This window comes from Tribolium madens, unplaced genomic scaffold, assembly GCF_015345945.1.
Source record: "Tribolium madens isolate multiple individuals breed KSU strain unplaced genomic scaffold, Tmad_KSU_1.1 Scaffold_3;HRSCAF=73;Tcas5.2_LG2, whole genome shotgun sequence".
NCBI lineage: Eukaryota > Metazoa > Arthropoda > Insecta > Coleoptera > Tenebrionidae > Tribolium > Tribolium madens.
The window spans coordinates 13,414,967-13,423,956 of record NW_025401006.1 but is presented as its reverse complement, the minus strand read 5'-3'; the positions used below and the strand labels follow the sequence as shown (position 1 = coordinate 13,423,956).

At 26.9% G+C, this 8,990-nt stretch overlaps 1 protein-coding gene across 2 annotated transcripts in view; it reads left to right on the top strand.

Annotated features, from left to right (window-relative positions):
* Positions 1 to 8,990, top strand: part of LOC123007815 (leucine zipper putative tumor suppressor 2 homolog) — a 75,581-nt gene that overhangs the window by 53,716 nt on the left and 12,875 nt on the right. The window lies entirely within an intron of this gene.

Sequence of the window (8,990 nt, the reverse complement as noted above, 5' to 3'; positions counted from 1 at the left end):
TTAAAACAAATCGATAAATAACGTCAAACTTGTATTAAGTCAAAAGTGAAAATGCATAAATGATCTGTTATTTTCTGTCTTTGTTTCTACAATGACAAGCCACGTTATGCTATCTTTCTTCAACAGTGATTAAAACTTTACAAGATATATTAGTTTCAGAAAATTAATTTCAAATTGTAAATTTTGATTCCTAAAGCAGTATTTTCAGCAATTAGAACTCAAACTTAACCAAAATAATTTAGAAAACAAATTTTTAATCACTTTTTTAATGTATAATCAATTGTGAAAGTCACAGAAATGTAATAATTAACACATTAGAAAACAAAGGAAAAAAATTGGAATGAAGAATATAACTGAAATGTAAAAACGAACAAAATATTATCAGGAACCAACACTCACAGACAGTTATTCAAACATTTGCGCTATTTAAATATGGACTTTGCGATGATTTTTCGCTAGAATTAACTGTTAATCTCGAGGCAAAAATTTCGCGTCAGGTGCATCATCATTAATCTTCTAGGGTGTTTGTGATTACGACCATTCGGTAATGACATCCTCGAGATGGCTCGTGCGCAGACCCGCCCGTCACTGCCCCAGGATATTGGTCGGCGATGACCGTGAGAACGCGTACTGCTTTGCATCTTCTACCGCTGGATATAATATCAAACGGACCAAGACAAAAGACCGCAGACGGCGGCGGCAAAAACCAAAAGGATAACGTGAAAATGACACAAAAAGATCCGATGACATAAGAATTTTAGAGGTCGACGATTTTTTATGGCCGGGGCAGAGTTGTTTATCAGATTTTTACTAACTGATTTGGAAAAATGTTGAATTAGAGGAAAAATTGCAGGCGAAATAGAGAAAAATTCTACAAGAAGCGTTTTTTCGAGATAGTAAATAAAAGACAAAAAATCGAAAAGAATTTAAATATTTTGCCAAAAAAAAGCAGAAAGTCGGTAAATTGAATTAAATATTAGATCCGATAGTCATAGATGGAACACGCTGTATAATTATATTTTAATTTATAGTTTCAGTTCAATTTACAATAATAAACATTTTGCCAGATTTTTTGTGTTTTTACAAAAAAAAAAACAAATTTAGTTCTTCTTTCTTTGAAAAGAAACATACTCTGAATTTTGGAAAAAAGTAGGAAACAAAGTTGTGCACTACTTTAGCTTTTACAAAATTAGAAAAAAAGTAGTGTATTCTGCAAAATATCTTGTCGAAATAAGAGAGAAACGAAGAGAAGAAAAGAGAAGAGAGGAGAAGAAAAAAGAAGAGAAAAAAATATTTTTTTGGCTCTTATTAGCAATTTTTTGAAACAGAAATCAAATTTTTAATTCACACTTAGCACCTGAAGAATATAAGAATAGTCATCTTTTTTACTTTCAACTGTGAAAGATGTTCTTAAAAAAGGCGAAAAAAAATTTCAACAATATTAATTGTAATGCAGTTATTAAAATGAAAAGAAATACACTGAATTTTGAAAAAAAGGAGGACCCAAAGAACAAAATAAGAAAAATATAACATAAAAATCAGAAACGATTTTTTTAAGGGTTTTTATTATATTTTTTGCCAATTTTATGCACTATTTCTTTAGCTTTTACAAAATTAGAGAAAAATATAACAAAGAATAGTGTATTTTGCAAAATATCTTGTCGAAATAAGTGTGGTCTACAGTTTTGATATTTTTATTGTTTTCCATAAAGCTACAATATGTTCAAAAGACTATCAAAATTGTTTTTCAGACTAAAACATTCAAAATTCAGTTTTTGTTGCTTTGAAACAAATCGATGAAAAACGTCAAACTTGTATCAAGTCAAAAGTGAAAATACTCAAATGACCTGTTATTTTCTATCTTTGTTTCTACAACGATAAGCTACATTATGCTATCTTTCTTTAAGAGTGACCAAAACTTTATAAGGTATGTTAGATTCAGAAAACTAATTTAAATTGTGAATTTTGGTTTCTGTAGTGTTTGTAGAGGGTGTATCAATAAATGGATATGAAATTCTTAATAAAACTTCTGTATTTTCAAATTATGACTTGTTTACAAATTAATTGTAACTTGAAATAACTAACAACAGTAATTCCAATGTATATTTGATCACTTGATTACTTGATCCAGAACAGTTTCTAAAATAGTATTTTCAGCAACTAGAACTCAAACTTAACCAAAACAATTTAGAAAACATTTTTTTCATCACTTGTTTAATTTTTAATCAATTGTGAAAGACACAAAGTGCAATAAAGACAATGAAAAATAGAGAAAAAAAAAGTGTAAAGAAGAATAATATAACTAAAAAAAAAACACAACTAAGTATGTAATTATACATTTTTTGAGAAGAAAAAAGGAAAAAATCATTTCTTGGCTGTTATTAGCAATTTTTTTTTATTCAGATATCAATTTTTTTAGGAACAGAGTGGATTTTGCATAAAAATTTTATTTTTTATCTATCCTTTGAACAGAAAACTGCTTAAGAATTTTTGAAAATGGGCAATAAAATCAATTTTTTTTTTAATAAAACCATTTTCTAATTTGTATTCAGCAACTCAAAAAACAGAGTTTTTTATACCAAAAAGCAACAATATGTTCAAAAGACTGCTAAAACTGTTTTTCAGACTAAAAAATTCATAATTCAGTTTTTGTTGCTTTAAAACAAATCGATAAAAAACTACAAACTTGTATCAAGTCAAAAGTGAAAATACACGAATGATCTGTTATTTTCTGTCTTTTTTCTACAATGATAAGCCACATTATGCTATCTTTCTTCAAGAGTGACCAAAACTTTATAAACTATGTTAGTTTCAGAAAACTAATTTTAAATTGTGAATTTTACATTCTAAAGCAGTATTTTCAGCTATTAGAACCCAAACTTAACCAAAATAATTTAGAAAACATTTTTTATTCTTCGACACTGTCAAAATTTACGGTTTTTCTCCCGTGTAAGGAAGTTTTGACAACTGTTTGGCATTTCTCAATACAAAACGTCAAATTATTTTTAACAGATTTAAAGCAAGTTTAAGCCTTGTTGACTCTAATTCGAAGAATAAAATGTTGTATTCCACTCGTTTGAGTGTAAATCGGACGCTTTATTCCACCTCGTGGATGGTAAAAAATCCACTCGGTCAAATAAAGAGTCCGATTTATACTCAAACTCGTCGAATAAATAACTATTAAATATTTTTTTTGTTTTTTTAATAAAAATGGCACAAAAAAAATCCGATGATATAAGAATTTTGCTAAAGAGGTCATAATCATAATTTTTTTGTGGCCGGGGCATAGTTATTAATTTAGGTCGCAACGAAATAAAACAACAGAGATTTTGATCAACTAATTCTTGAATTAGTCGAAATAGAATTTTTTTACAAAACTCTTGTTACAATTATTTCTTAGTACATAAACAGCTTTTACAGTTAAAACTAATAAAAAAGACAAAAAGTTAAAAAAAACGGATAAAAAAAGCTAAAAACTTTAAAACAAATCGATAAAAAACGTCAAAAATACACAAATGATCTGTTATTTTTTGTTTTCGTTTCTACAGTGATAAGTTACATTATGCTATCCTTTTTTAAGAGTAACCAAAATATGAGACATGTTAGTTTCAAAAAACTAATTTCAAATTGTGAATTTTGATTTTTAAAGCGATTTTTTCAGCAATTAGAACCAAAACTTAACTAAAATAATTTAGGAAACGTTCTTTTAATCTATTTTTTTTTGACTTTTTATAAAAATAACACAAAAAAATGTGATGACATAAGAATTTTTTATGTCCGGGACAGAGTTATTAATTTAAATGCCAACGAAATAAAAATCAGACTAAAAATAGTATAAAACGCATGTTAAAGGAGGCCATCGTTTGTTCTTCACTCTCCGCTACGCGGCTCGTATCGAAATTTCAAGTAATGAAACATGGCAAATGGCATGAAAAATGGCACTTTTTACAACTAGTAGTGAAAAAGTGTCTTTTTGTTCTAGTGATACACATAACGTCTTTGACGATAAAAGTGAACTTTCTAATCACATGTGAAGGTTTGCTTTCGTCGAAGAATTTCTCATTCTTACTAAACCCAAGTTTACAAAGAGTTACAAAATTTATAGCAAGAAATAAAAACTTTATGGCATTTATAATATGTAATACAATTGCACTAACTGTGCTCAAGTTATGACATGCCATAACCAAGAGTTGAATTATGCAAATTAATCGCTAGTCTTAATTTATTAAATAAAAATTGCGTTGAAAAGTTCATCAACCTGTTTGTTGTTTGTTTACAAACAACAAAAACGAAATAGGTCACGGTGTATTACTCGGCCCGATTTCCATCTCCGCCACTGCTTTTTTAAAACAGGCTACTTATAATTTGGGTTTTCATCGCTAGCTCCGGGCTATAAGCAACGGTACTCGCGCCCGGACTCATATTCCGGGTTATAAAAGAAGAAAAATCCCAAAATTTTATTCATCTCGATCGACATCATAAATTACATCAGACATAAGAAGAAAAGTTGTTTAATTGTCGATGAACTTGTTCACATCTGGAATGTTAGGTGTGTGGAATTCATAGCCCACTTAGTTCGGAATGTAGCTATAATTTCGATTGACGAAAAATGGGTCTGCAACGTTTCGAGTGTGAACGAATCATCATCACAGTTTTATTTTTGCGGAACGGTTAGCCTTGTTCCGCAGGGTCAAGCCCCGGGGGCAGAGCCTCCGCCCGTCTGACACACATGAAGCGATGGAAAGAGGCTAATTGCGTTTTATTATTGCATGCTTGTTGGCACTGCTGGATTTATGAATAATTTAGAACAAAATCATTAACCTCTCCTAATAATAGATTCCTTAACAATGAAATAAAAAAAAAATTTGAGAGGAGCTCAATGAACGAAGAAAAAATTTAAAGCGATACAAAACATGTGTTATTAAACGGAGTTTGACTTGTGGTGTACCGCAAGCAGCCGTATTCGGGCCACTTTTATTCATCACGTTTCTGTTTTCAAACAATTGAGTTCGTTGTGCTAAAATATGAGCGAACACGAGGCTATAGGTTCACATTTTCAACGAACGAGAAAGAAGTTGAGTAAAGTAAAGAAAAAATTAATTGTAAAAGAAAAAATTATCCACAGTGAATAAAATCGGCTAAATTGCTTGATTTTACATTTTTTTTCCTCGTAATAATGTTGTTTATTCTTTATTTTATTCTAGTTTTTTATCTGACTCAGTAAAAAAGTTAATATACCACAATTTTTTTTCTTTCTTTTATTGGAGCACTTGATTCTTAAACAACACTTTACGATTCACTATCAAATTTTCATCGTTTTAGTTGCTTTATATTTAATGACAAATTTACATGACAATTTAGAAAAAAATAGAAAAAAACAAGTCAACTTTTTGTATAGTTTGTTCAAAATTTTTAATAAACTCGATTCCAAATCCAATAAAATAATTCGGAACCTGTTTTTAAGGTTTTTTGTCTCGATATAATAAAATCTTGTAAAATAATCAAAGTTTTTAGAAAAGAAATTAATCGATTTTGCGATTTGTGTCATTTATTCAACAAAATAAACCCAACTCTAAAAAAGCCAGAGTGAATAAAACAAAACAAAATAACTCATTTCAGACCATTTTTTCGCAATTTTCTACATTAATTAAACAATTTTTTCTTTAATTAAATCAATTCATATTAAAAAATATTTAATTCAAACAAAAAACCGGAAAAAGTGTGTTTTTGGATCGATTTAAGAAAATTTCTTACATGAAGCAAAATATAAAAAAAAAGTGAAAAGAAAATATATTGAAACAAAAAACTAAGAAAGAAATCACGTTTTTTCATGGATTTATTTGTGAGTAGTGCCAAAAGATATCTATTTCCGGTTTGATAAAACCAAATTTAATTATAAATAATCAAAAAATTCTTAGTGACAAAAAAGTACATAAACAAAACCGTTTGAAAAGTGTACTAAATCGAACGAAATAAATCAAAGAAGTAAAAGCAAAAACACCGATTTTGCGTATTAATACAAATTTTTTATAACATATGTCGATTCTACGATTTTTCATAAAAATTTCTTGTTTTTCTTTCAATTTTTTATCATAATTTTTTTATCACAATTCTTTCTTTAATAAATTTCCATTGATTTCCAATGAAAAATAAACTAAATCGAACAAAATAAACAGAGAAAATAAAACATTCTTAAAATAATAAGCCAAAAAAAATGAAGAGCAAAAAAATCAATGCGAAATTCAAAATGTAAATTTTATTGAAACAAAAAAGTCATGTTTCTGGTTTACAATGATAAAACTAAATTAATTAAAAAAATTTATAGTTCTTTTTTTCCACTTTGTAACATATATTTAGTTTGTGAATATTTAACTCAAATCAAAGCATATTTTTGCAACTTTTTACACAAATTAAATGTTTTTTGTTTCAATAGGGAGTTTCGCTAATATTACACACACAATTTGTTAAAAACACGAATAGCACATGAAAAAATGCAATAATTAGACTTTACACATTTCACTTTACGACTTCCAAATAATTCACTACCGTTTGTTATCGAATTTTTTTCGTTTTGGTTGCTTTTTATTTCATGACAAACTTAAATAAATCATTAATGTCTAATTAAGAAATCAGCAACTAAATTGGAACATTTCTAATTTTTGATTTTATTATAAATGTACAGTTTTACACATTCATAATAAAAAAAATTGTAATCAAAGGTTATTAACACAATTTTTTTTTTAATTTGCATAATTACGTCGACTTGTCCAAGTTTAGTGTCAATATATAAAAGATAAAGAAAAAAAAATTGTTTTTTTGTCACGAAAATCGGATTATTTTCTCTTATTTCTCTCCGTTTAGGATAATATAGAAACTTGAAAAACCAAAATCTTGGCGCTGTTTTAAACTTATAATTTTTTTATTTTAAAGTAGATATATTTTATCTAATCTCCCCTTCTTTTAAGTACACAATATATTAATCTTTATTTATTTTCTCATCGGTAAATTCCCAATGATTTAGTGTCACACTCTTGAATGTAAGTACAAACCTATTTTTTCTGGTTTAGGCAAAATTTTATTATTTTTTGATACGTTTTTTAAATATTTAAAGATAATATTTTGTGATTTAATTACTTTGTTGGCCAAAATAAAACAAACAAACYCAATTGACTCAAAACTTAATAGTAAACACAAGGAAAGTGTAAAATAAAGTAAAACAACTACATTACAAGTATAAAAAAATTGGAAAACGACTTTTTTTAGTATAATTTAAAATTTTCTAGAATTCATAGAAAAAATCGTGTAAAATCGACTTCAATAAATATATTTTCGCTGAACAGGGATAAACTAGTACTTTATTGTTCCAGGAATAAAATAAATGAAATAAACTGGAATTGAATGAACTGAATTTTTTGAGTATTTTTTGACTAAACAAACTCCTTGATAGTTCAAATTGCAATTGAATGAACTCAATTGATATTTAAATAACTCTTTTTAACACCTTTTTAAAAAGTTTTGCTATTTAATTGCTTTGTTGCCGAAAATGCAACGAAACAGATCCAATTTTTTGAAAATTTAATAAGTAAACAATAAACACTAGTAAGAGTAANTTTATTGTTTCAGGAATAAAATAAATGAAATAAACTGGAATTGACTAAACAAACTCCTTGATAGTTCAAATTGCAATTGAATGAACTCAATTGATATTTAAATAACTCTTTTTAACACGTTTTTAAAAAGTTTTGCTATTTAATTGCTTTGTTGCCCAAAATGCCACGAAACAGATCCAATTTTTTGAAAATTTAATAAGTAAACAATAAACACTAGTAAGAGTAAACACAAGAAAAATGTAAAATAAAGGAAAACAACAAGAAATACTCTTGTAATTTTTAGCTTAATTTCACCCAAGTTTTTTAGAATGTATGAAAGAAATTGCCCAATTGATTATAATAAATGTATTTTTTGGCCCTACTTTACTACCTTATTTTTTTTACATTATCCTTATCTGTGTTTAGTTAAAGTAAACCAAGAACAAACAAATAAAGTAATTTTTCTGTTTGCGTTTCATTTTTTTTAACTCATGTTTTAAATACGAATTTTTTATGCTTGGTTTATGTTTTGTTACATTCTTATTATGTTTTTTTCTCAAATTTTCGTTCATTTTGCTCAATTTTGCATTTTTTAAATTACATTACTGTAGTTTGATTTATTTCTTTATAAATTTATTTCTTAATAAATAAAAACTAATTTTTGAAAGTATCACTCCTCTTTTGTAACCTTTCTAACACAAATTTTGTAAAAAATATATATTTTTTGAGTTTCTACACTATTTTTCATCTTTACTTGTTTGTTTGAAGTATACTTTATTATTACCCATATTTGTGTTTTCTCTATTTTTTGCCTTTCCATTTATTTAATTAATTTTTTTTGAAAATTTAATACTAAACGCAAGAAAAATATAAAATAAAGTAAATCACACTTTATTATAAAAAAAATGTAAAAGAAATAATAATCAGTATGAACAAAAAGACTTTTTTTAATATATTAAAAAGTTTTGAACTACATATTTTGCCTTTCAATTTTGCTTTTTAATTTTAAAGCAATTACGGTTTTCTGGAATCCGGCCTTTGCCACGGCGCCACCAGGCCCCCCGCGCGTGTCTCTGCTGTATACACTCTAACCAAATTTTGTACAATAATATTTTTCGCGTTTGTGCATTATTTTCTTCTTCTTAATTTTGAATTTTTTAAATTACGTTACTGTAGTTTGATATTTCTTAATAAACATCTAGGTTTCAAATTGGTAATTTAATTTTTGATAGTATCACTCTTCTTTTGTAAACTTTCTAACACAAATTTTGTAAAAAATATTTTTTGACTTTCTACACTATTTTTCATCTTTACTTGTTTGTTTGAAGTCTACTTTATTATTACCCATATTTGTGTTGTCTCTATTTTTTGCCTTTCCATTTATTTAATTAATTTCAAAAA